At 42.6% G+C, this 25,093-nt stretch overlaps 1 long non-coding RNA gene across 1 annotated transcript in view; it reads left to right on the top strand.

The window, feature by feature from the left end:
- LOC139069996 (uncharacterized) overlaps nucleotides 1-13,050 on the top strand; it is a 210,414-nt gene extending 197,364 nt beyond the window's left edge. Inside the window, exon 3 of the long non-coding RNA XR_011520659.1 lies at nucleotides 3,310-13,050. This is a non-coding gene — a long non-coding RNA (uncharacterized lncRNA). The remainder of the gene's footprint in view (nucleotides 1-3,309) is intronic.
- The last annotated feature ends 12,043 nt before the right edge of the window (nucleotides 13,051-25,093 follow it).

The following is a 25,093-nucleotide window of genomic DNA, read 5'->3' as shown; positions in this document are numbered from 1 at the left end:
ACAGCTCATTTCTAACGTTAGGACATGCATTCATTCAGCCATCAGTCAAATATGTTGTGCCTTTGCTTCAAAGTGCAGCCTTTTCTCGTGCAAAAAGCAAAACAATAAGTAATGATATGGATTTCATGGATACCCAGGCTCTAATTGAAACAGGTGTGATTAGCATTTTGTTTGTGTTTCATGCTGCTCCGTAGGCCTATTTGTGTTATACGGGGGACCTTTATGGAAATGAGCGCTTTGAAAAAAAAAAGAGAAAAAAATCAACAGAAATGTAACCCATTTCTTTAAAAGGGGCACAAATTTACTGTGAAGATCATCCTGGCAAAACCACAGAGGGAAATGTCAGAACGGGGAGAAAAAAGGTTCAAAGAGAAAATAGCTGACTGACTCTGTAAGTGAAGCTAAGCTCAAAATGAAAAATGTTCATTATATGCCCGTCAAGGTGAAAGGAAGCCATCTCCTCACCGCCGCAGTTAAAATGTCGACCTCTTCGTCTCTGAGGGCAAAAAGAGGAGAAATGTAAAAAAGAGGAGGAAAAACCTGCTCTGTGCAAGCATTTGTGTGTGTGTGTGTGTGTGTGTGTGTGTGTGCGTGCGTGTGTGTGTGTGTGTGTGTGTGTGTGTGTGTGTGTGTGTATCAGATCCAAGCTTCATTCCAGACAAGGGCAGCAATGTTAATGGTGCTGCTCAGTAAAATGACCCTCACATCTATTTCCTCACACGTTTTACAGTTTGTCTGGAGTCCATATTTCCTCTTTGTCAGCAATGTTTGCGTAACGTTGCTGTTTATTTATTTATTTATTTATTTATTGTGGCGTGTGTGACCTCTACAACGAGTGTGTCACACTCTCAGACCCCTACTTGTCATTTTGCATGTACCTGATCATGTTAAGACTATAAAATTGCACCAAATACGCTTTTTTTTCCTTTAGCTGTGCGGCGGGAGTTAATGGCCGACCTCTGCGGGTCACAGACATCCTTCCCGCTGCGTCGTTACTGACAATTTATGTAGTGTCAGGTTATTTGGATCACTTGCAAACATTGCCTTCATGCTACAGTTTTTCCTGCAACGATGAAGCAGCGTGGGAGCAGAGCAGGTGACCACATTTTGACCAAAGACGGTTCGACGAACGACCTTCATGGTCAGACTGCAAATGAGCAGAAGCCTCACAGTTTGGATTTGTCTGCTTGTGCCAAGGCCCGTTGGAATTTTCATAAGGTCTCCATGCCAGCGTGGCAAATCTAAACTATCTGTTATGGATTATGAGCTGACCTTCCGCCTCACCATCTTCTCTCCTCAGTGTCGGCTCAGACAGATCTTTTAAAGAACAAGACACGCCCCGTCAAGCTCTCTGCAGCAGCAGTCTTATGCACTCCATTCTCTCCTTTAATACAACATTTATTTGTAAAAGCAAAATAATAAAAAATAAATAAATTAGTCTGGTGAACTTTTCTAAAACAAACAAGCAGCCACTGAGAAGCGGCCTGATATCTCAGTCCCCTGAATCTCGACGCTCCGCTTTTATCCAAAAACTGTAAAACACATATTGTAGTTTATTTTAATTCTGAAGTTCTGACTGAGGAAACAAACGTGGATTAAGCCACAGCTGTGGTTATTCTAATTCTTTATGTCATGCGTCCAAAACCAGTTTTAAACTCTAAAAGGAAATTAGCAAAATCAAATGTTTTAAATCTTGTGATGGACTTGAGAATGAAAGAAGGAGAGCGGAATATTTTACCTCTCAAAAAAAAAAAAAAAAAAGCAATAATTACAATTACAATAGACTTTTGTGACAGTCTGTGTGTTTCAGAATCATGTCAACTGAGAAAAATAATTAAAACATCAATAATCTTCAAATTTAGACTCCATCCCAGGGGTCTGGCTACGCTGATGCGAAATAAAAGTTGCAAATTGTGCTCAACCTGAAAAAATAAATCTAAAATCACATTTTTATTACACATAAAAGAAAGGAGCTAAAACTTATGTGTCATTACTGTGTTTTTATTTTTCCAAAAGCATAAAGTAGCTACAACGCTTTTAACACAGCAGCAGCAACACATTTCAGTAAAATCAAGCCCTTCATAGTTCATCCTCATCCCAGAGCTCTCTTCGTTTCTGATTCAAAGAAAAAAAAGCAAACAAAAATTAAACTAGTGTGTCAGTGTTGTCATTCTGCTGCAAAGATGTTGTGCAGAATTACAAGAACAACCCTTTTGAATAAAAAAATAACTCTGATATCATTTATTTTTATTAAATTACATCAAAATGAGTAAATACACCAGTATGCTTATTTCAGAGTTACAGTCATTTCATATATAGAATGATTTAAAATAGAATAAAAAAAACATATATATTTTCGATTTGGAGTGTTAAATCTCAGCCACAGTGTTCGAACCATTCAGCGTGGTTGAAGTTCAGAAGTTCGACTGACAGCTTGAGCGCGTTACATCCCTCCTGGTGTTTAATTCAAAACGGTGTTTGAAGGGAGTTTCCCAAATGTCTTGAAACGTTTCTTTGTGCGAGTTGCTGAAATTTAGACTTTTAGTCAAATATGCACAATTCCATTTATTTTATTTTTTCCTCTTGTCCTGTCGGGCTGTGAAGCAAACAGAACAGATATCTGAATGAGACAAGCCTTACACATACGCACAATTTCACAACAGCCGTCTGTAGTCGTGAGTTGGAAATCTCAAGATTGCGACAACAAAGGTGACCTGAGAAACTAAGATGTGACTGACCAAATAAAAAAAAACGCTTAGATTCTGAGTTTGAACAAATTTGAAATAAATACCAACAAAATATCAACAAATGTCGTACTAACTGAATTCTGATTGCATATTTGCATGAACAGCGCAACTGTTGGTGATTAAATGCTAACGGCGTTTGTCAAATGAGGGTTTGTAATTATCCTGAATCAAATGAAAGTCTCGATCTCTTGTGGTTAGAAGTTTGCACCTGTTCTAAACTTTGAGAGACAAATGTTTGCTTTATGAGTTGACTGAATCGGTGGGTTGGACTTTTTTTGGCTGCAGGCGTGTGGCGCTTGCCTCAAACTCCTCTCATTTGCTTTTTGATTGAATAATTGTGACTCTAAAGTGCAGAAATGTGGCACAGCCACAGGTGGAAGTTAACTAATTAGAGTAAACTGAGCAAAACAGGACTTAGTTAAGACTTTGTAATAAAAATAAAGTTTAAATCATTGAATGCTGTTTAAATGTATGTCAGATTTACTCCATCAAACAGCAGCCATGTTTGTGTTATTAGAAGTCACCGTCTCACAAACCCTTCTCTGTGTGTTTGTTGCTGCAGTGATCACTTGTGAACTTCAGCCTCAGCAGCAGCAGCAGCAGACTTCCAGCTCCATCCTTTCACAAAGGTAGGCTTTCTCTCTGCTTTGAATCCATTATTTCAGCCTAATTCTTCTAGCAAATAGAAGAGTTTTTTTTTCTAGAAGGGAAAAGGTATAGAAATTAATTACAAACTGCAGACATCACTGGTAAAATATTAAGAAGAAACACCACAAAGGGGAGAAGGAAATGTGTGCAGTTTGTGCTCATAATCACATTCACAGTACGGAAGGGAAAAGTCCCTGCGCGCGTAGGGAACCGAGTAAAAAAACAAAGTAATCTTCCTCAGCGCACCGCCTCTGTAATTTCTCATTATTCAGCTCATCTTTTAATTAAACAATGTCTCTGCAGGTTTTTAAAATGCTACATTGACTTACGATACAAACCACTGGACAACAAAGAAATCATCATTTTTCTTCTTTTGCCATTTTGTGTAATGAGCCACTGTTTCCTCGCGCCCCTGCGTGGCGCTCAGACGCTACAAGACGACTGAACAGACTCATTGGAATGATAATCTGGTGTGCGTCTGCACTTATGGAGAATATCTTAAAGCATGTCAGACCAGCATCAAAGCCGCTGTTGTAATTTTCTTTTCAAGGGCAACTTGAAAGCGGAGTCAGGAAGAAAGTAGCGTTGGTTTTCTTGTTTTCTCCTACGAGGCAGCTGCTTCAAAAGTAACCTCGCGCTTTCCGAGCAGAGTGTAGGATGATTCAGCAGGAACCTAACCGCCCATCTGACTGATTCACATTTAAACATAAACAGAAATATGGCCGCTCCGGGGAGCTCTGCAATGGAATAGAAAGCAGCCCTGAATTTCACGGCAGCAAATCAAGTCTTTTTATTTAACTTTGTGTTTCCCCTTCCCGACGTTATCGCTCCCCGTAGCATTGTGCACACATAACAGCACCTACTGATTGGCCCTATTTGAAGCATGTACACCAACATAAATACAAAAAAATAAAAATGGAGCAGAGATTTCCCTGTGTCACAAAGGGATTGAGCGTGGTTCTGCAGAAGAGGAGGGCCTGAGAGGATTATATGGCTCAGTGGGCGCTGTATTGTGCAAGGACTGGATACTGCAGGTACCCGCCGAATCCCGGCCAAGACACGCTGTTGCTAGGGATAATGTTGCCTCCCAGCAATTAAACTCTGGAGGTTTTCAAGTGGTTTTAGGAGGGAGCTTGTTAAATTATCTCATCGCTCCTTTCACCCTTTCTCCTCTCGCCGCTGCTTCTCCGGTAACCGTAGTTCTGCTCTTTTTACTGCGTTGCTCAATGAAAACGTGAAAACTTAAGGGGAAGTCATTTGTCTTCAGTACTGTTTAATTGAATTCTCTGGTATTGGTTTTTAGGGCCCTTTAAACTATGTCACACACACACACACATATTGAGCAACTGCGTGAAAAAATGCCAGAAGCTGCCAGATGATGGCACCTTTGAATTAAAGACAGAAACCATTGAATGAAACTAGTCAGTGAATTCCTGGAATAGCGATGCCTTGTTGTTTCTGTGCTTGTTTTCTCAGTTTAACTTCAACAAATCCATCAGTTTATTGATGAAGCTCCTGTTTGCTTCATCAGTTTGGTTTATCGGTGCTAAATGTTCCTTTAAACAAACCTCTGATTGTTCACCCACATCTTTTGGCGAAATGCTGACGAGAAGTTTCTTTGAAGTTTTTCTTCTATTCTTGTCATATTCTGATCTTTTTGTGTGGTCTTTGGTCAGAACTGTGTCTGATTCATAAAGTTTCCATGTTTCCCTATCCGGTTGCAGGGTTCTGTTTCTTTGGGCAGAACCCTTTTGTCTAAAACCCACAAAACATCGAGTTTTGTGTGTGTGTGTGTGTGTGTGTGTGTGTGTGTGTGTGTGTGTGTGTGTGTGTGTGTGTTTGGAGCTTCTATTAAACCTAACATGTCCTGGCTACAGTTAAAACCAGGGACAATGGACACGTCCCCACCAACATTTAAAATTGAGGGACTTGTCAGCACTAACATTTTTTGTAGCAAAGGTTGCGCCTACAGCACAGTTTTGTCGGATATAGGTTCCATTTTTTTCAAGATGCAGAACAATTCTACTTTGAAACTATTATTTATTAATTTTTTAACCTCGTGGATCACGGCCAGCTCAGCTCTGGTGACGGATTATGGAGTTAATCAAAGCCTGACACTGGTAAGCTACGTATTATTCTACAAGTATGTTTAAGTTCTACATTGGTGCAGAGGTTACCCCTATGTCACACCGGAAGCACCAGCAGCGCGGATCATCACAGCTTCAAATAGAATCCATTATAGTCACTGTGGGTGTTTTAAAGCAGCCATGATGCAGCAACGCCCATGCACGTCCAGAAGCGGCACACTGTGCCGCGCCGCTAACAATGGGCTCAGGTTCTATTTTTGCCGTGAGCCGCTTCTGGGACAATTTCCACAGTTAACATAGAGCTAGACAGGAAATCACACACAGTTTCAGTGTAAAAGCCCCAGTAATTTTCAAAATCCAAGACTATTACAGCAATGCAACTTAACACCTATGTAGATCACATCGATAAATGTTATCTAATGACTTATTTACTCCCTGCATCGTTCTAAAAGTGCAGTGGTGGAGAGGAACAACATTACTTATGACACCAAACAGCAATATCAAACATTATTTCTTTCTTCTTGGTTTAATGGTGGGTGCAGGGTCCGAAATTAAATTTTTTACTCACCGGCCAAGTTGGCTGGTAGATGATGAAAATCTACCAACCAAGCATATTTTTTACCGGCCAAAATTCTAGATGATTTAGATCTACCTAAAGCATGTTATTCTATATTATGTTGATTCCAAACAGAGTGACAAAATAATTAAAACATCAATTAATAAGGAAAACAACTCTTTTGTCATTTTTACTATTTATTTATTTTTAGAGATGTTTTTATGAATTCTTTCATTGAAATCTAGTCAGACTCCTTGTTTTCTCTGTCCATGAAGTCTGGCCTCCTGCTTCTGACACCGTCTTTGTGCCAAAGCATTACAGCCTCATTTGGGTCATAGTCCTTGATCTCTGGAGAACACAGCTTCACCATGAGAATATCTGAAAGTGTGTCAGGGCTAGGGTTGTCACGGTAACCGGTGTAGCGGTAAACCCCGGTAAAAAAAAGTAGACAATAAATAATAACAGTCTTGTTTAAAAAAAAATTAAAAAAAAAAAAAAAAAAATATATATATATATATATATATATATATATATATATTATCTCGGTGGATTACCGTGGCTGCGGTGTAGGCGTGGTGACCCTTCCCAGCCACTGTATCATCTGAAGTTGCCGGCGTCACATGCGCACTTTGTTTACGACCAAAACTTTCTTTAAGCTAAAGCTGAAATAATGGCCAAAGGAGGAGACGGCAGCACTTGGGACATTTATTATCCCTCAAAGAAGACAAAGTGGGAAGTATGGGCATCTTTTGGATACTTGAAGAATGCCGAGGGCCAGTTGTCTGTGAAAGGCAGCAACGCTACGTGGCCATCATAATGTAGCCATTGTCTCACGACTCCGCCATCTCCAGTTCGCCACTTTTCACAAAATCTTCTGGTTGCCACTGGTCCTGGTGGTTTTTCTTCCAGTTCGACGAGTTTTCATTTGGAAGGCTGGCTGACTCCAGTTAAAAACCGCCACATTTCACCGCTAGTTTTAACACGAAGCTAACTGCTAACTTGATAAACTGATTGAATGGGATAGGTGGAAATCACGTTGGATGCGGCGTTCACGTTTCGCGTACGTTTGTGTACGTTGCATGCAGGCGGGAGGAGTATCAGAAATCCGTGGAAGATGACTGATAAACATAACTAATTTGGTGCAAGCATTTACTCGCCAGGTGGCAGGTAGAGCTCAAAAATTTACTCGCCAAATGGAGCAATTTGCTCGCATCTGGCGAGTGGCGAGTGTTAATTTCGGACCCTGGGTGGGTGGCATGAACAAACCATGAACTTTGAAGTCTCGAGGGATTTTGTGATCTTGTGAGTCTAACGAGGAGCGCAGCGAGAAAGCCGTTCCGCAGCCAAGACTCTCCCGGTGTGTACTGCTGCACTGAAGCTTGGGTAAACCGCTCCACCGCCGTTCGGCACCGCTGATACTTCTGGTGTGAAACGGGTTAGTTGTTCTGTCGTTGATCGCTTGCTGGTTCGTTCTCCAGTTTTAAACTTTTATTTATTGAATAAAACTCATATTTTCAACACCTGTCATTACACTACCGTGAATATTGTAATAAAACATGAAAATAACAAACACCTATAGATATTTATTAATAACTGTGCCCTGCAGTCTCCAAAACACACTCAAGTTTATGGTTATTGTCCCCACCTACATTAATGACAAGCTAACACTGTTGCTGTGAGACACAAAAATGTGAGAAAATCTGCTAATTGTCACTTAAAATAGCACTGAAATGGTGTGAGCGACACTTTTACAGCAAGGTTTATAGGTGGTGTCATGGGTGTCATGATAGATTTAAAAATGGTCATTTTGGGCCCGTGATGTCTTTGTGAACAAATAGTGACCATCATTAATGCTCTCTTGTCAAAATGTATTCAAACGTGTCTGAACCCTTATGTTGTACTGTTGTTTCCTCCCACAGGCCAACAACATGCATGTTAAATGAAATAACTGCATTGCTAGGTGTAAGTCGCATTGGATAAAAGGGTCTGATAAATGAGAGAACATAAACATTGAACATACATGTAAACAAATAGCAGCATCTGTGCAGGTTTACTTGTCGTAAAAAGATGGCTCATCTCAAATATCTTAATTTGTTTTCAACTGATCCTCCTTTAATTTGCAGTTTAGTCTCCAACTCCTCCCAAGGTTATCTCATATTTCTCACAGTCTGAGACTCATAAAGAAGTGTAGTTCTGAGTGAGTTCCTGACAGGCAACAGCTGTTGCTGTTTTGAGATTAAAATAGTTTTTAGTTAATAGAATCTCCCTTGAGAATTCAATTTGCAAGTTATTTCAAAAATAATGCATCCCTGTGCCACACCGGCCGGAAGGAAGCTGAGTGCAGCTAAGTTGAATAAAAAGAGTTGCATGTGTGCAGAGAGCAGGTGCAGAGCCCTTTCTGGTTTAGCAGCCTGCTAATGATACTTTACTGTTGTTATGATAGACTTAAAAAAGTTTAGATGTTTACAATAGCTTTTAACTGCTATGCATTCCTCCTTTTAAAGCGTTTAAATGCAAATTTACATTATGTATGTAATAAAAGCATACGTTGGTTTTTGTCTAACATCATAAGGTATAATTCCTTTAAAATGTTCTCCAAAGTAGTGACTTTCTGAACATTGTCATAACTGAACAGACTTTCTTTCAAACCAGTCACAAAATCCCAGTTGCCGTGACGATTGCGGAAGTGGATTTGGAATGGCTCGTAATTCTGTCCCCTCACAGGACAGATGATGACTGACAGTCTGAACATTTGAGAAAAAGCAGACAAAAGGGGAACTTTGATGTAATGACATATTTACCAGTTAAATTGGATCCCTCTTAGCCTACTGTACATGCAAACCAGTTACCAGTTAAACCTAGTTCAAAGTTTGTGGATCAATTGTAAACAGTTCTGTAAATTCCAGACTAAAGCCACTGGAAAACACATCCTTGCTCTCCTAATGATGGCAGCCAAATCAGCAATTATGTCTGAGATTTATGAATCTATCTCAGGCCAGCTTAGCACGTTATCCGTTGAGCTGCAGCACTCATTTTGGGGGCCGGTCCTCGTTTTAGGTGCTGACAGATGCTCGGGGACCCTGGGGGTCTGTGCCTTGTTTTTCCACTGTTGGCTATCCGTTGGTCAGAGAAACGTGTTTCTCTGTGAAACTGCGGTCTAGTGTTGTGATAATTAGCAAACCTGACTTCAGCTGCTTTGACACACTCAGACTCATGTGCTTGCAAATTTTTAATAGTCTGGTTCTCTTGTTACTGTGTTGGACAGCTCAGGCAGCTTCTCTTTCAGCCGCGGTGCAATTTAGCCTGATGCAGCCATGAGGAAGCCCCGCAGTTGCTCATCAGTGGATACAACATTCCTGCGCTCAATTATAAACTTAAAAGACTATGACTTTTCAAGTTTATTTACTTCTAGTTAAGCTATTTATAGTTAAGGACCTGTTTTCTTCTGTCTGAAGGCTGCAGACTCTGCTGCACCACATCTGTTGTAACAAAAAAGTTTGAATAATTACTCGGAGCTCCAACTTTTTCTTGATTTTGACTTCTGCTTACATAAAACTCCCGTCTTGGTTTCACCAGAGAAGCAGGGCTCGCTAACTTTGGCCACCATCCTTGTCCTCAGGCAAACAAACAGCCCACATCAAAGGTGAAAGTCCACGGCTTTCCTTGTGGAAAAAAAAAAGTGCTCATTTATTTCCGAATGTGACTCTGTGCTTCCCAGCACCCTTGGGACTTGTGTGTCCGTAGTTTCAGGTCGCTTCCCAACAGTGCGTTAGTGCTGCATTAACCTCTTTTTACACACGCACACGCACACACACACACACACACACACACACACACACACACACACACACACACACACACACACACACACACACACACACACACACACCTCAAAGTAACTGCGGGCACCAGTGCCCCAAAGCTTCGCATTCCAGGACAAATTGGTAGCAAGCGGCTCATTTACTCGCAGCCGTCATGAATGGACTGTGCCGTGACTGTGTAAACAAGTGCAAAGACTCCCAAGGGCATTCCTGCATAAATAATGACTACAAAAGATGTTTGCCATTTGTACCACTCACTGGTTGCAGACATGGGTCAGGTAGTCTCCTCTGCAGGGAGTCTTCAGTAAACAACAGCAGCAGCGTCCATTAACGAGTGTGGAAAGTTTGCCTGGTCACAGGTGCGAGGGCTTGTCTCCCAGGCAGGCTGCGGGATGCGGGGAATTCATTCTCTTTTCTTCACCCTTAGAGCTCTAACTCAGCTTTCTGACTCAAAGTATTCCTTACTGCCCCAAAAGTTCCTTTTTAAACAGCAGAGCTGAATGGTGTCAGAGGAGTTTATTTTCTGCCGTGGAAATGTGAGAAGCTGTGTTTTGTCATTGTGCCAGGGCAGAGATTTTTGGTGGGAGGTGAGGAGTCAAAACACAGCATGTCTCATGTTGTTTCTGCTGAGCGCACTCTTCCCCTTTAAACAAATGCTGAACACAAGTGTCGTTTATACATTTTTAGTCTTGGACTTCTCACCACAGAAGCTTTTGTTTAGTAAGCTTCTAAAAGTAGATTTTTCTTTTCAAGTTTCCTGGAAAGGAAATGAAACAGCAGTTATCGGTATTCTTGACTTAATTTCATTTGTGTTATCCTCACTTGGCCAAATGAAGCAGACTGGAGGATTCAGCACTCTCGAGTTTGATTGAATTACTCCCAACGTTCTCTGTGTGAGCTCACTGGAGGCTGACTTTAGGGGCGGGTGCTGCTGTTCGGTTTGGGTTTTAATTTGATGAAGCTATTCAGGTTTAACCTGGATGAGAGTGAAGATTGCTGCTAATTTAGTTGTTTTTACATTTTATCTGCCTCCCAAAACAAAATTACAGGGAAATGTTTATTTTTTTTATAAATATATAAATTTATGTTTTATGACACAGATTATTGTCAACCATTTTTCTGCAGGTAAACCTGTTCCTAATTAAACAGAACTATTAGATGGATTTGAATTCTTTGATCCCTGTTAAAAAAGGGAAAACATGCAGCTAAATCAAGGAGGCTTATCCCTCGTCTGAGGGGTATTTACTGCCTGTCAAACTCAAAATGCTAACCTCATTTTCAACATGAAGCACACATGTGTGGTAAGACGAATGCTGCAGAACCTGCAATGAAGATGAAAATCTGGCTGATAAATATCTGAAACATCTGGGACATATTTTATTTTTTCCCATTAATTCCTATCTTTAAATGTGACTCGTTTTCCTCCCAGCAGAGCAGAGATCATTGTGTCCATTTGTGTTGAGTTTTCTGCAGCATGCACACTAATAATCCAGAGTTTCAACTTCAGCAAATAATTATAGTTGATGTCAACTATATTAGCTGTTTCTAAATGGTAAATGTTGTTTTTGTGGTGGAATGATTTTTAAACCAACCCCTCCTAAAAACCAAGGTTTTAAAAGTCTTCATACTGTCTTTGGTAAACTCACATATAATTTATTTAACTTTAGTTTTGTTAATATTTTTGTAACATGCACAGAATTCAATACATGTTGCTGCTCAGCAGGTTTTCACATGTTTGAAGTTCTCATAAAGTTCATTTTATTTGTCTGAGCTTCACATTTACACATTTGACATGTTGGCAATTGAAAAGATAAAGTCAAGTTTAAAAAGATTAATTACTTTGTCAAACCCTGACGTTGGAAAAGGTGACTTGTCAACAGACGTATCCTTCTCGGTCTCATGCTGAGTGGCTTTGACGTGACGTAATTAGGCTGTAAATCAAAGCTGCTAGCTAAAACTTTCCAGCTGGTTGTGTGTCAACAGGTTTGGAGGCTTAGATCTTTCACAGAATGTATTTGGACCTTTTACTAAAGAGCTTTTTGAATTATATTTCTGTATTTGTACGTTTAAAACTGCTAATGCAGCACAGAGAGCAATAGCTCAAGGAAAAAAAAAGGTATTTATCCATGTTCTGCAGGTTGTCAATGTTACAATAAAGACGTGATGTTAAAGTAACATAGGAACATTTCAGGGCTGCCAACGGTTGAGGGGCGGAGGGGTAGTGCAACTGGTCCATCTTGTGCTTTTTATTGACTATCAGTCAACTGAAAATAAAAAGCCTTTATATTAGCAGCCAGCACAATAAACAGGTAGAGACCTCTCGTGTGTTCCTAACTGAACCCCAAAACTGCAGTTTTTGGTCAGCAGAGGGCTGCAGAGTGATGTCCAATATTCCTCATTAAAGTAGGCAGGCTGGACGCCAAAAAGGCGTATTGCTGCCACATCAACCACCACAGCCAGACCAAATCAACCCACCGCACTCAACAAACTATCCTCCCCATCCCCGTGCTCCCAAAGTGCTACTCACCAGCACACTCCCCAGTGCAGCCCCTACAAGAAAACATACCCACCCCATTCCTCCCACACACCCCCCTCACCACCACCACCCCACCAACACCAACAACATCTTCCATCAAGGACATTCCGCGACCCACCGTAGACCCTGAACCCCTAACCCCGCACAAACACGCAGTTCCCCAAACCTCCTCGGCAGACACATCACGGCAGACACATCACAAAATCCCAAAAAGGCCTCCGCAGCATCAGTCACCTCACGTGCCACATCAGATTTGTTGGTTGCCACATTCTTCACCCTCCACAAGGCCTCAACCAGAAAGGCCAAAAACATCCTCTCATGCCTCACAACCACTTGCCCTCTCCTCCTCAACAGTAGCATCCAGCCCCCGCCCTGATGCGAACCTCAAAGCTGCCCTCCTGAAGCTTCTGCTGCTTCACCTGTGCATCCTAATAACCCTCCAATGTGTCACTGCTTCCCCCACGGTTTCTCTTATCAGCCCCCGACTCAGCATAATGAACGGCCGCATCAGCCTTTCCTGCTCCCTTCTTCCCCATCCACTGCCGCAAATGAGGCAGACACAGAGCAAAGTCGAGCCACCACTTTTCCGGGCCTGTAGAGGCGGTCGGCCAACCACCCAAACAACCAGGCCATTGCCAAACAAAAATATGCAAAACATTGTCGCTGACCTTACCCAGCTTTGGAAAAAAACAAAAAAAAATGTCCCCTATGACATCCGATCTGGGTATCAAACGTCTGATAAGCACTGCCCCTAACAGTGGGGCTTGGTTATGTACTGTTTGAACATATTTAGGAGCCAAAACTACAACTTTGAGATGGGCTAAGTGTCTCAGACTCATTGACACCCATGCAAAATACCTGCTTGCTTGTCTATGGCTACATCCCACAATGCATTGCCATGTTACATCACAATCTATTTTTAGCTACTGTAAAATACATTGGGGATACATTCTGAACTAACTGATATGCTGTTGAAAGTTCGCAGTCATCCAGGTTATGGTAATCCTAGCAGGTTCAAATAAAGGCCACTGGACATCTGAGGGTCCTTGAAGATGTTTCACTTCCCATCCAAGTGGCTTTGTCACTTCTAACTCCACTCTACTCTGTTGCAGACTGTGAGAACTTTCTGTCTTTCTTTGTGGACAAAGTCAGTAAGGTTAGATCTAGCATCTCTCCTTCAGCCTTATCGCTGCCTCTCCCGACTCCAACCAGGCCAATCATCCTAGATAGCTTTGTTCCTGTTTCTTTGCCCGAGTTAACCAAACTAGTTAACTCTATGAAGACCTCTGCATGCCCCCTCCACATCTTACCCTCGTCTTTGTTTAAAAGTGCTTTTCAGTCCATCGGCCCCAACGTGCTCTCTATAATTAATGCTTCTCTGGTCTCTGGTCAGGTCCCTGCTTACTTTAAGAATGCTGTAATCCACCCGCTTCTTAAAAAACCGAGTCTCGACCCCTCTCTCCATAGCAGCTTCAGACCCATCTCCAAACTTCCGTTCATCTCCAAGTGTCATGTTGCGGGTGTGGATGAAGGCGGACCATGTGTGGTGGATCAGATCAGGAGGCAGGAATGCAGGCACGGATAAAAATAAAATGGTTTTAATGGCAGAGCGGGAAAGACAGAACAGAACAATGCTGACAACAAACAATGATCCGACAAAGACTCAAACAAGACGGGAGGTATAAATACTCAGGGAAACAATCAGGAACACATGGGCGGATTAACACGGGGCAGGTGAGAACAATAACAACTAATTAAGGGCAGGGGAGCGACACATTCAGGGAGGCAGGACCAGATTGTGACACCAAGATCTTGGAAAAGGTTGTGGCTAAACAACTCACAGCTGCTCTTGATGAACATAACATCTATGATTGCTTCCAGTCAGGTTTTCGTAGAGCTCATTCTACTGAAACAGCTCTTCTTAGGGTCTCTAATGACCTTCTGACTTACAGTGATGCAGGGGACTGTTCTGTTCTGGTCCTGCTGGACCTGACTGCAGCCTTTGACACTGTTGACCATCACCTGCTACTGGAGAGGCTGAAAGACTGGGTAGGCCTATCAGGATCTGCTCTGGAGTGGTTCTCCTCTTATCTCTCTGAGCGCTCCTTTTCTGTGGCCGTCTCCAAGATTAGATCCTCCACCACCTCCCTTACCCAAGGTGTCCCACAAGGTTCTGTGCTGGGGCCTCTACTCTTCCTCCTCTATCTGCTTCCTCTTCAGCACATCCTGAGCTCCTTCAAAGGAATCTCCTACCATCTTTATGCAGATGACATCCAACTGTACATCTCCTTCAAGCCCTATGAAATGTCTAAGCTGCAGCTGTTACACACCTGCTTAGACTATCAAAACCTGGATGGTGGGAGCTTTCTTCAGCTGAATGAAGATAAGACTGAGATCCTCATCTGTGCCCCAGACAAGCTGGTTCCCAAAGTCAGAGACTCTCTTGGTCAGCTTGCTTCTCACACCAAACCTTCTGTCAGGAATCTTGGCGTGACCTTTGACCCAGCTCTCTCCCTGGATTCTCATGTCAGTTCTCTTGTTCGCTCTTCCTTCTTCCATCTCAGGAACATTGCTAAGCTGAGTCCCATTCTGTCTCACTCTGAGCTTGAGACAGTTCTCCACACCTTCATCTCCTCACGCTTAGACTACTGTAACTCTCTTTTCACGTGTCTGAGCAGAGCCTCCCTGAACCGTCTACAGGTGGTTCAGAACGCCTGTGCTTGGCTTCTGACCAAGTCCTCCAAATACACCCACATCACCCCGCTTCTCCTCCAGCTTCACTGGCTGCCAGTCAACTCCAGGGTTCATTTCAAGATCCTGGTTCTGGTCTTTAGGACCTTACATGGACAAGCACCATCTTACATTGGTGATCTTCTTAGTCCCTACACCCCCAGCAGGTCCCTGAGGTCCAGTGATCAAAGCCTACTGGTTGCGCAGCACCAGGCTAAAGGTCAAAGGTGACAGATCATCTGCTGCTGTGGCCCCCAGAATCTGGAACTCTCTCCGCCTGAGCCTGAGATCAGTGGACTCAGTGGTCTCCTTTAAAAAGCAGCTGAAGACTCACTTGTTCAAGCTGGCTTTTGTATGACCTTCTTCACCACTCTCTCTTTATTCTGCTCTCCCCACCTATTCCACCTTCCTCAGGATCCACTGATTTCCCTCTTTCCTGTTCTCTCTCTCTCTTTCTTAACATTTTTTAATCACAATTGTCTATTTTTGCTCATTGTTAATATATTTTTAACCATTTTCTAAATGATTTTTTATATTTCTACATCTTTTGTTTTTGTGAAGCGCCTCATGATTTTTATCTTTATAGTTGTGATAGAAATGATCTCTTCTTCTTCTTCTTCTTCTAACTGGAATATAATTAGAGTTAAATATGGATGTGTGCTGTTCTTGCTTAACTGGCTGAACTTGCGTTCGACTCCCCCCCCCCCCCCCCCCCCCAACGAGGATTAAAAGCAAACAAATCAACACACATTAAGACACTTTGTGACTAAATTGAGACTAGAAGATTTGCATGGCCACTTGCGGTTCAAACATGTGTCGTTAATTCTACTTGATAAATTAACCTTTTTAACTCCTACATCTAGTTACAAGTCTAGATTAAATTGTTAAAATATACAATAAAAACCCTTCATTATTCACTCTTTCATGTCTTCCATGACCCCCAAATGTTCTAGAATTAAAATCTGCATGTGATCAAATGTGACTGTGATCAAGCTGTTATTAAAGAAGAGTATGTGACTAAATCTTTGTGTTTTTTAAACAGTAAAGTCATTAAAGCACAAAGGCTGAGCCAGCAGGAGGCTTTGTGGAAAGCTACATCATTAAAAGCTCAAAAACACAAAAAAGCACATTTTCCTTCAGATTCTGCTGTTACATTTTCACGTTATCCCCCCCCCCCCCCCCCCCCCCCCCCAAGAGTATAAATCATTGTACATGGGTCTAATATGGGCACTCTAAATACTGTGAGAAGTTTCAACTAAATGCAAAACCAACTTAATAGTATAACTAAAAGTTGGTTGTTTATCTAAACATCTAATTTTTTTGTGTATTGTTTATCTAAACAAATCACGTTTATCTAAACATGATGATAATTCTAAACGTTTAATATTCTAATCAGTCCCTCCACAATGCGTTCTCCCTTCATCCTCGTGATCAACGTGGTTAAAAGCTTTTGCTGAGCTCCACTCTTCGCCTGCACTTTGCTCTGGAGTCTGCCGCGCTCTGACCTCACATTATCTGCTCCTTCATGAGCGTTACATTGGTTGGACTGTTGTTACCACGAGTCAGAAGCTGGCAGAAACTCTCCAGTCAGCTTCGTCTTTTAGGCAGCCACCCAGGCTGCAAGCAGCACCTCCAAATGTGTTGCATAATTGTGTGGCACATAGGTTTCTGCTCCAAGCGTGGGTTTGAGGGAGAAAGGAAAGCAAGAGGATGTGTTGGTGGGAGAGAGGGGAACAAATAAAGAGGAAAACAAAGCAACGCCCACTCCTCATTAGCTTAAACATTGCGTGTGTTCGTTATTTGCTGAGATAACATTTGAAGAAAGGAGGTAAAAAAAGAAAACGGAAGCCCATATCTATTGCGCCTCAACATGGGATGGAGACATAAAAGAAATCTCCACACTTAGGCTCTGCCATCTGTTCATCTTGGAGAAGAATATGCCTTAGCGACGTTTTTCCCACCTCCCTTAGAGACCATCAAGCTCCCTCAGAAGCTTGACAAAGTGACACGCCTGCATGCCAACCCCGCGGCAGCGCGTTTTCTTCCTCCTGCCGTTTGAGTTTCACTTTCTTTCAGAGAGTTTTGCATATCTAAATCCAGTTTTTGATAGCATATGCAAAACACAGGGTGACATAATACAATGTGAGCTCCATGTGAGAAATGGGATTATCTTGGAGGTGATTGTCAGCTCTGTGTTACAGTAATCACTTTCCTCCATGAGCACAAACATGACTCACTCGCAACTTGACCTGCTGTCACTATCTATTCACTCTGACACTATTTATGCCTTTCTGGTGGGATATTTTGTTTTCCTTCAGGTGGAGTAAAATGAATTTGGAAATAGAATAAATAAATACGGGAATGACGAAAAAATGAGTAATCCCCCCGCAAATTGGAACAAGAAGTGTATCCCACCAGCAGTAAATCTCCCACCACTCTTCCTGTTGCTTTTTTATTCAATTACTATCTATTTTTTCTCCATTGAAACAATGCTGGAATGCTTCAGAGAAAATGGAGGATCATAATGAGGTGGAACGCCATGGCCTTCATTCCTCCTCAACCAGAAGAACTCAGGTCTCAGTGGTGTTGGATAAAAGTCACTACTCGGAAAAAAACACGTTTTTTCTTTATAAAGAGACAATGAGTCGTTTTTACCATTAATCCCAGGAAATATCCATTGAACTGTTGTTGAAAAGGAATGAAATGATGACCAGTAGTTGAAAAATATTGGCGTTTTCCCAACATTTACCCATAAAGGAGACTTTAAAACCCACTACACTCTGATTCTCAGTTTTTGGATGTGCCATCTCTCACGCCCATCACTCACACTTCTTCACTTGAATCCTCAGAATTGAACCTCCACAAGTTCTGCAAGTTTTGCTCTTCAGGAACTTCAATTTTCTCAGATTTGATCACAGTTTCACTGCCATTTCACAGTTTCAATTTGGGTTACAGCTATTCTCAGCTAAATGATTTAGCTTTTATCAAAATAACAAATAATTTGCTAGTAAAAACTATGAATTTTCATTCCCTTCTAACAAAGATGAAAAGAGCAGAGAGCTTTTAGCCGATGATTTGAAGAAATAACTGGGCTGAGTGACATTGAGGTGACCCAGAACATTTAGTGTCATTAAAAGCTTTGTTCCCAGCTCAACAACACGCTGCTTTTGTCTGCTGCAGGACTTCTGCGTGTCATCTTTTTGTCCGTTCTGCTGTAATGGAATTCAGCAGCTGCTTGGATCTCCAGTAATTGGAGAATTTCCTGTTTCTTTTGTTTTATTTTGCTCCATCCAGGATTGCATCACAGCCACAGTCTCTGCACTGAACGCTACCAAATGGGTTTCCTAGATAGCCTCGCACAATGCTGTTTAATTCTGGTTACACAACACTAGATGTCACTCCAATGTTCTCAGATTAGTGTGATGTGACTGCATTTGCCCACAAACTGGGTGGACATCCCCATCCGCCTTTTAGTGCGCTTCCACACTCCAGCTTGCACGCTTTCACATCACATTACATCACACATCCCCGTAGTTAAGCGTGGATCAAAAGCTTGTGTCATCCAAGTCAAAGATGCTGCCTCAGATAAGCAGATTTAAAGTGTGTGTTATTTGAGCAGAAAACTGAAGCGGAGTTAGAGCTGCGGTGTGATCCCAGGTCTCAAGGGGAGGCTCCCGCTTGTCAGAATATGCTGTTGCAGGATCTTCCTGATGAAGTCATTAAGAAGTCATTAAGAAACCATTAAGAATCATTAAGTCGGTGAGGTGGCACTCCAATGTGCACACAGTGAAGCACCAGGCATCAGGAAAACTTGTTAATCACGCAGTTTATTTGTTTCCCCAGTGTGAGACTGTAAATACTATGACAGTGTGTTGAAGTGTGCATCCTAATGAAAGTCTGTATTAGCTCCTCTGCCAGTGTGAGTGCCCGTCTCCAGAGGGGCCACTCTCATCATCACACGATGGCTGCCTCCTTGCCAGCTAACTCTCTAAAGCAATAAACAAGAGCACACGATTCTGATTCTGTTCACTCATTTTCCCCTTAATCGCCCAGGTGGCTGATTTATAAAATGGCAGCGATATCAGGGAGTGCAGCGCTTTGTTTTTGTCCTCTCTGCTTCCATTTTTCATCGCGAGGTTGGGCACTAATGTATGCACATGAGTTGCTCTGTTGACAAGTGTCTGCACTCTCCATGCATATAGGCATGGCCTCTGTGTTTTTCTAGCTGATTGTCAGAAACCACTAGACCCCCAGTGTGGCGACAGTTTGGTAGGGGTGCTGCTTGAAAATCTACTGAAGTGCTCTTATCTTACTCATTAGGCCGGGCCGATGTGTCGCCTTCCCCTGTAATTATCTCCATACAGTAAATCTCTCATTAGGAGGTCACTCTAAAGCAAACCCTAAGAGACGCGCTGCTGTCGCTAAGAGGAGGAGGATGAGAAGGAGGAGGAGGAAGGCTGATGGCTCAGGTGTCGCTTACAGTAGAATCTGTCTGAAAAAATGTGTTGGTTTTTATTAACACTGAAAATGTTTTGTGGTGAGACAAAAATGCCTCTACACCAGTCTACTGGTGGTGATAACGGAGAACGCTGCATGTGAACGTCCTGCAGGAGCGTTACTGCGGAGCTCCATTTGAACAGAGAAGTGCTAATTCTCCAAATGCTTGTTGGTAAAATGTTAAAAAGAACAAGATGTTCCCCTAATTCCGCCATGGCTTCCAGGTGGACTGAAATGTGTAAACATCAGTGTTGCAAAATAAGCTTCAAATGTCTTTTTCATTTGACCTCACAAAGTCTGTCTGACATAACGATCAACTGAAAGTGTGTTTTGGCCCTTTGAAAGTGTTTAAATAGATGCATAGATGCCTTCCTGAACAGCCTCCACTCAAGGTGGCGCAGGCGAAGACGCAGGTGAAAGCCAGACAGCTACAGATGTGTCTGGCATTCATTCAGAGTCTACTTATTCCAGTACAAGCATGAACATGAGCACTCCACTTTGCTGTTTCTTCTCTCGTCCAGCAATGTTAAAGTCTAGTTTTCACACCGGTGTGTTAGATTTGTTATCTGTATTTGAGCCATCACCTGGGGGAGCGGTGAGCAGCAGACACAGCTGCACTTGGGGACCATTAGGTGTCTCAGTAAAACAAAGTTGTGTCTGATAGAGTTTTAGCTCTCAGGCAGTGAAACAGCAGAACCGGACTTGTCTGATTCTGGATCAGCTTGATCTTAATTCTTATTAACTCTAATGTGATGCACTGGCTAAATGCTAAAACTCCTGTTGTTCAGTGCACAATTAGAAAATATTAAACATAAACAATTGGTAGGTGGGGTAGGTGGGGTTTTCACAGCATCTGTCTGCATTCATTTGTGGGGGTTTGTTGCTAGCTGCTCAAGGCTACCAGGGCGTCAAGATTCAGATAACAAGAATTTGTTTGGGTCAGGCTGAGATAATTTTCCTCTCTGCCTTCAGTCTTTAAACTGATCATTTCCAGTCCTTCAGTGAAGCCAATTTTGGGTTTTTAAACTTGTCCGTACCGTCCGGTGACTCTCTCCGAGATGACATCCATTTTGCGCACTAATACCGGTATCGCAGCTAGGACATTGTCCAGCTTGCGATTCACCTCGAGTATCGTCCCAGTCTGAGAAGTCTCCACACGGACGGTGCTTTCCGTGGTTGCGGGCCGCCCTCCAATCGCTCCAGTCTTCCCACATTTCCAGAAAACCAGATATCCTCCCACTCCAATCAGGAGAAATCCAGTGATTATCAGGCCGAATATCCACACGTCTTCGATATCCTCCATGGACAGCTGGGAGAGGCATATGATCTTCCATTCCTTCCAAGAATCCAACATATATCCCACCGGGTGTGTCCCCTACGGACATGTGGGAGCCCCCTGCTCCGTTCTCATTGCTGAGAAAATCTTATCGATCGTGTTGAATGACCAATTTATTAAATCCATGGTTAAAAATAGGGTTTTTCAGAAGAAATGCAGAGAAGTGCTCTGTGGGCAGACAGGACAAAGAGCCTTGGGAAAAAAGATAAGGGAGCGAAAGAGGGAAGCGTCTGTACTCTGCGAGTGCCAGGAAGAAAAAAAAACATACATGATGAGAAAGCAGGTGCGTTAAACAAAGCATGGTGTGATGAAACCACAGTAAAGCCTGTAGACTTTTACTTCTGTCTTGCAGTCATTGAAGAATTGCTTGAATTCTCATAGCAGAGAAGCTACAGGACAGATGGCTTTCAGCTGGAATATAATTATCATTTGTATTTGTCTTTGTCTACATGCTTGGCTTGATTCCTCCCTCTGCTGCTCTTCAGCCCCAAAAAACACAACCACCCTACCGACTGCGTGACCCGGGTCAACCAACTTCTCTCAGGGATTAATCCTTGTTGTGTGTAAACACATCAACTGGCAATTAATATGGAGATTCAGCTCCAGATGTGCCTGTAAAAGTGGAGTTTGGACTTGGCAGGCAGCTTTTCTGATCCATATGGGTTAGCTGCCGAAGCAATATTCCACCTGCTCCCGCAGCCATTATTTTTCGCAGAGGCAAACAAATACCCCAAATGAGAGTGGCAGCATTTGGTTGAGCGGTGCTGAGGATGGTGGGGAGGGGGTTCACCATTCATACACACCTGGGTAGTGTCTGTTTAGACGCAGTGGAGAATCTGTTTCTTCCGTTATACTAATTCAGTCCTCCCACTCTCTTGGAACTTGATGATGTGAGGGTTTCATCAACAGCTGCAACTGTCTGTCGAGTGATCCAACATTACTGCAGCATCAGTGCTTTTCGGTCAACTGGTTAAACTCAACAAACTTTCGCTGTTGGGTTGGGGGAAGGTGATGTAAAATGTGGAAATAGTGGAAACCTGTAGCGACGCTTCACACCCGTCTGTTGCACTTCGCCTCACCTGCTGCCTCACAAACACCGACAGCGCAGGATTCCTGAAACAAATTGAACCAAAATGTGCAAAATTTTATTTCGATCCAGCCATAGGCGTCATTTTAACCGGGGACGCCGGGGACATGTCCCCGGCAAAATTTGTGATTGGCAGCTGTGTCCCCCCCACTTTCAAAAAAGCCTGCTGATGAGGATTTTTGTTTTACCAGCTCAGATCTTATCCAGGGGTCGGCAACCTGTTCCCATCAAAGAGCCATTATTACCCGTTTCCCACGGTAATTTTGGACGGACCTTAATAAGCAGTGACTTAAGTGAAGCAGGCAGGTCGCGCTAGAAAATTTTGTTTAAAAAGACGTCATAAATGTGTTCCCCCGTCATTTTTATTTATAAAATATGAAGTAAAAACTCACAATTTAATTTTCATTCATTTGTCATTAATATTTAGTCTACACCCGTGCGTTAAGTGGACCATCTTCCAGTAAACGCACAGCATCCAGCCCACCTCTCCAAATGCGTAAAATGTGCATCAGCCGCTAGTTAGGCGCGTCGCGCGCACCGTCAGCTATCGGCCCAGACAAGAGCAGAGCAACTAGAGAAAGAATAGAGGATAATTCTGTCTGGATGTGGATGGAGATTACATTTTACAGCAGCCTGATCATCATTTAAATACGTAAACCATCACCTGTCTTCTAGTCCACGCTATCAGCATTATTTTAATTGGTGTGTGTGTGTGTGTGTGTGTGTGTGTGTGTGTGTGTGTGTGTGTGTGTGTGTGTGTTTTCCACTTCAAATACTGGTCTAACCAACCAGACCAGCGTTTCCAGTAACATATTAATGTTACAATTAAACAGTTTCACTTCATGTAGGCTAGGAACATTTCATCTGCCGTGGCCCGACCGCTTCTGCTCCACATAAACTTTGTGCGTGATCAAATGTCTCTACGCATCATGCGTCTCCATATTAGAGATGGGAACATGCGCTGTTCAGCCAGTTTCATAATTTCATAAAAAGAACATTTTTCCAAGTGACACATCCCTCAGAGAGACCGGGTTTCCAGACCGCTTCAGTGGGAGGAAATCACCGCATGCACCGTTCTGCGCTGCGAACCCCAGATCTTCAGCTCACTGTCCACCGTGGGCGCTCCGAGCCGCACTGAACACAGTGTCCAGTATAAAGCTCTGATGTTCTGATGGGAATATTTTACCTCCGCGATGTGCGTTAACGATTAAAATGTCAGCTCATCCATGTGCATCAGTGTGCGTCGGGGTAATTCTTTCAAACCAAGCAACATCCTTGAGTTCATCTGTCAAAATAAACAGTCAAATGGAAATATCTGTAACCTGCCGTTGAACTGTTTTGCCTTCCTGTGAAGATTGTTGCAAAGAGAAACAATTAAACTTGATTAACCCCAGAGCCACCCAGAGAACCAGAGCGCATGTGGAAGGTTCCTCCCACTGAAGCGAGTGTTTTCCAAACCCGGTCTCTCAGAGAGACTTGTCACTTAGAAAATGTTCCCTGATGATGAAACTTTGGCTGAATAGCGCTTGTTCCTGTCTCCAATGTGGCGACCTATCCAGGAGCCGTCTGAGGAGAATCCCAGAATCTCACATCCTCTTCAGCTCATAAAGCGCCTATGATTACGCACAAGCGTGACGCGTCAACCCGGTCTCACAGTAAGACCGGGTTGGAACTGTTCAGGTTTACGCAGACAATCTTTACATTTAGAATTGGCATACAGGTGTAAAATTAATGCAGTAAAATATAAAGCATTTTATTTAAATATCCATTCATTATTTTACAAACACAGATGGATGGAAGAGCCGCATGCGGCTCCAGAGCCGCCGACCCCTGTGCTAGCCTACTTTATTGTCCCCAGCAATTTTTAAACCCCACTCAAGTGTATGGTTATTGTCCCCAGCAATTCTGAAAACAAACTGACGCCCTTGGATCCAGCTCATTTTCAGGCTGTGCAATTTGACACTCCTATAACGAGGCCTATATATCACCTGTGTTAATAAAAAGAACATGATCAATACAAAACAACGCTCCTCTCTTTGAAACTAAAACATCATGCTGCACTGATATCATTCAAAACCAGTGAGGCAACCCAATCTGGGTTGAATCCTGTCACAGCGCCAGTGGCAAAGGTCTCATCTGACTGGCAGCAGGGAGGCGTTAAAATAAAACAAACAGCAAAGGCAGCAAACTCCAACCAGTAAGACTTGGTGGTGTGTGTCAATCACCACTGCCACTCTGCGTCTGTGATGAGTGTGTGTGTCTCACAGTTCTCTGGTCGTCTCAGCCAGGTGCAGCCAGGTCATACCCGAGATTCTCTGTAATTCTCAGACGATCTGTGGCATTAACCACCTGCAGAAATAATGACTCCCTGCATGCTCTGAATGCAGGATTTACTGAGAAACAGACTTCAGAGCAGCTCAGCGGTGCGTTAGTGACACTCAAACAACATAAAACAAGAAGGATGTTTCCCTATTTTCAGATTAACGTCAAACAGGGTTGAAAGTGAATGCTAAGTAAAAATTCAGAATATTGAGAGAATGTTTATAAAAAAGTCCAAGTCTTGAGAAAAACAGTAAAAAATAAATAAATAAAAACATTGCAAAATATACCTGACTTTTAAAAGTTTGTAACAGGTCAAGTTCAGCACCATGTGACTCTCATTTGGGGTATTTGTTTGCCTCTGCCACATCTTTAATGGACTCCATGGTCCATTTTTGACTAAAAGTACAAAGTCATATTTTTTTCTTTTTGACTTCTATTCTGTACCCTTTTGGGCGGGTATCCAGCAACTTCCAGTTGTTCATCTGCTCCGACAACCGGCATCGGGAGCAGCGGGAGACCTCCTGGGGTCCTGACTGCTGACATGACTCGCCCCACAGCTGATTCTAAATAAATGTGGAGCAGAGTTTTTAACCTGAAGATGGAGATATAATTCAGTTTTGGGGCTGAAATATTAAATTTAAGGGAAGTTGCACTAAACTGCCACACTAATGATTACACATGTGTGCAGCACCATTAGACACTCATCTATACAGGTTATCAGCAAAA

The sequence above is a fragment of the Nothobranchius furzeri genome, chromosome 5 (assembly GCF_043380555.1).
Source record: "Nothobranchius furzeri strain GRZ-AD chromosome 5, NfurGRZ-RIMD1, whole genome shotgun sequence".
Lineage (NCBI taxonomy): Eukaryota > Metazoa > Chordata > Actinopteri > Cyprinodontiformes > Nothobranchiidae > Nothobranchius > Nothobranchius furzeri.
The sequence above is the reverse complement of the archived record's forward strand: the minus strand, read 5'-3'. Positions and strand labels throughout refer to the sequence as shown.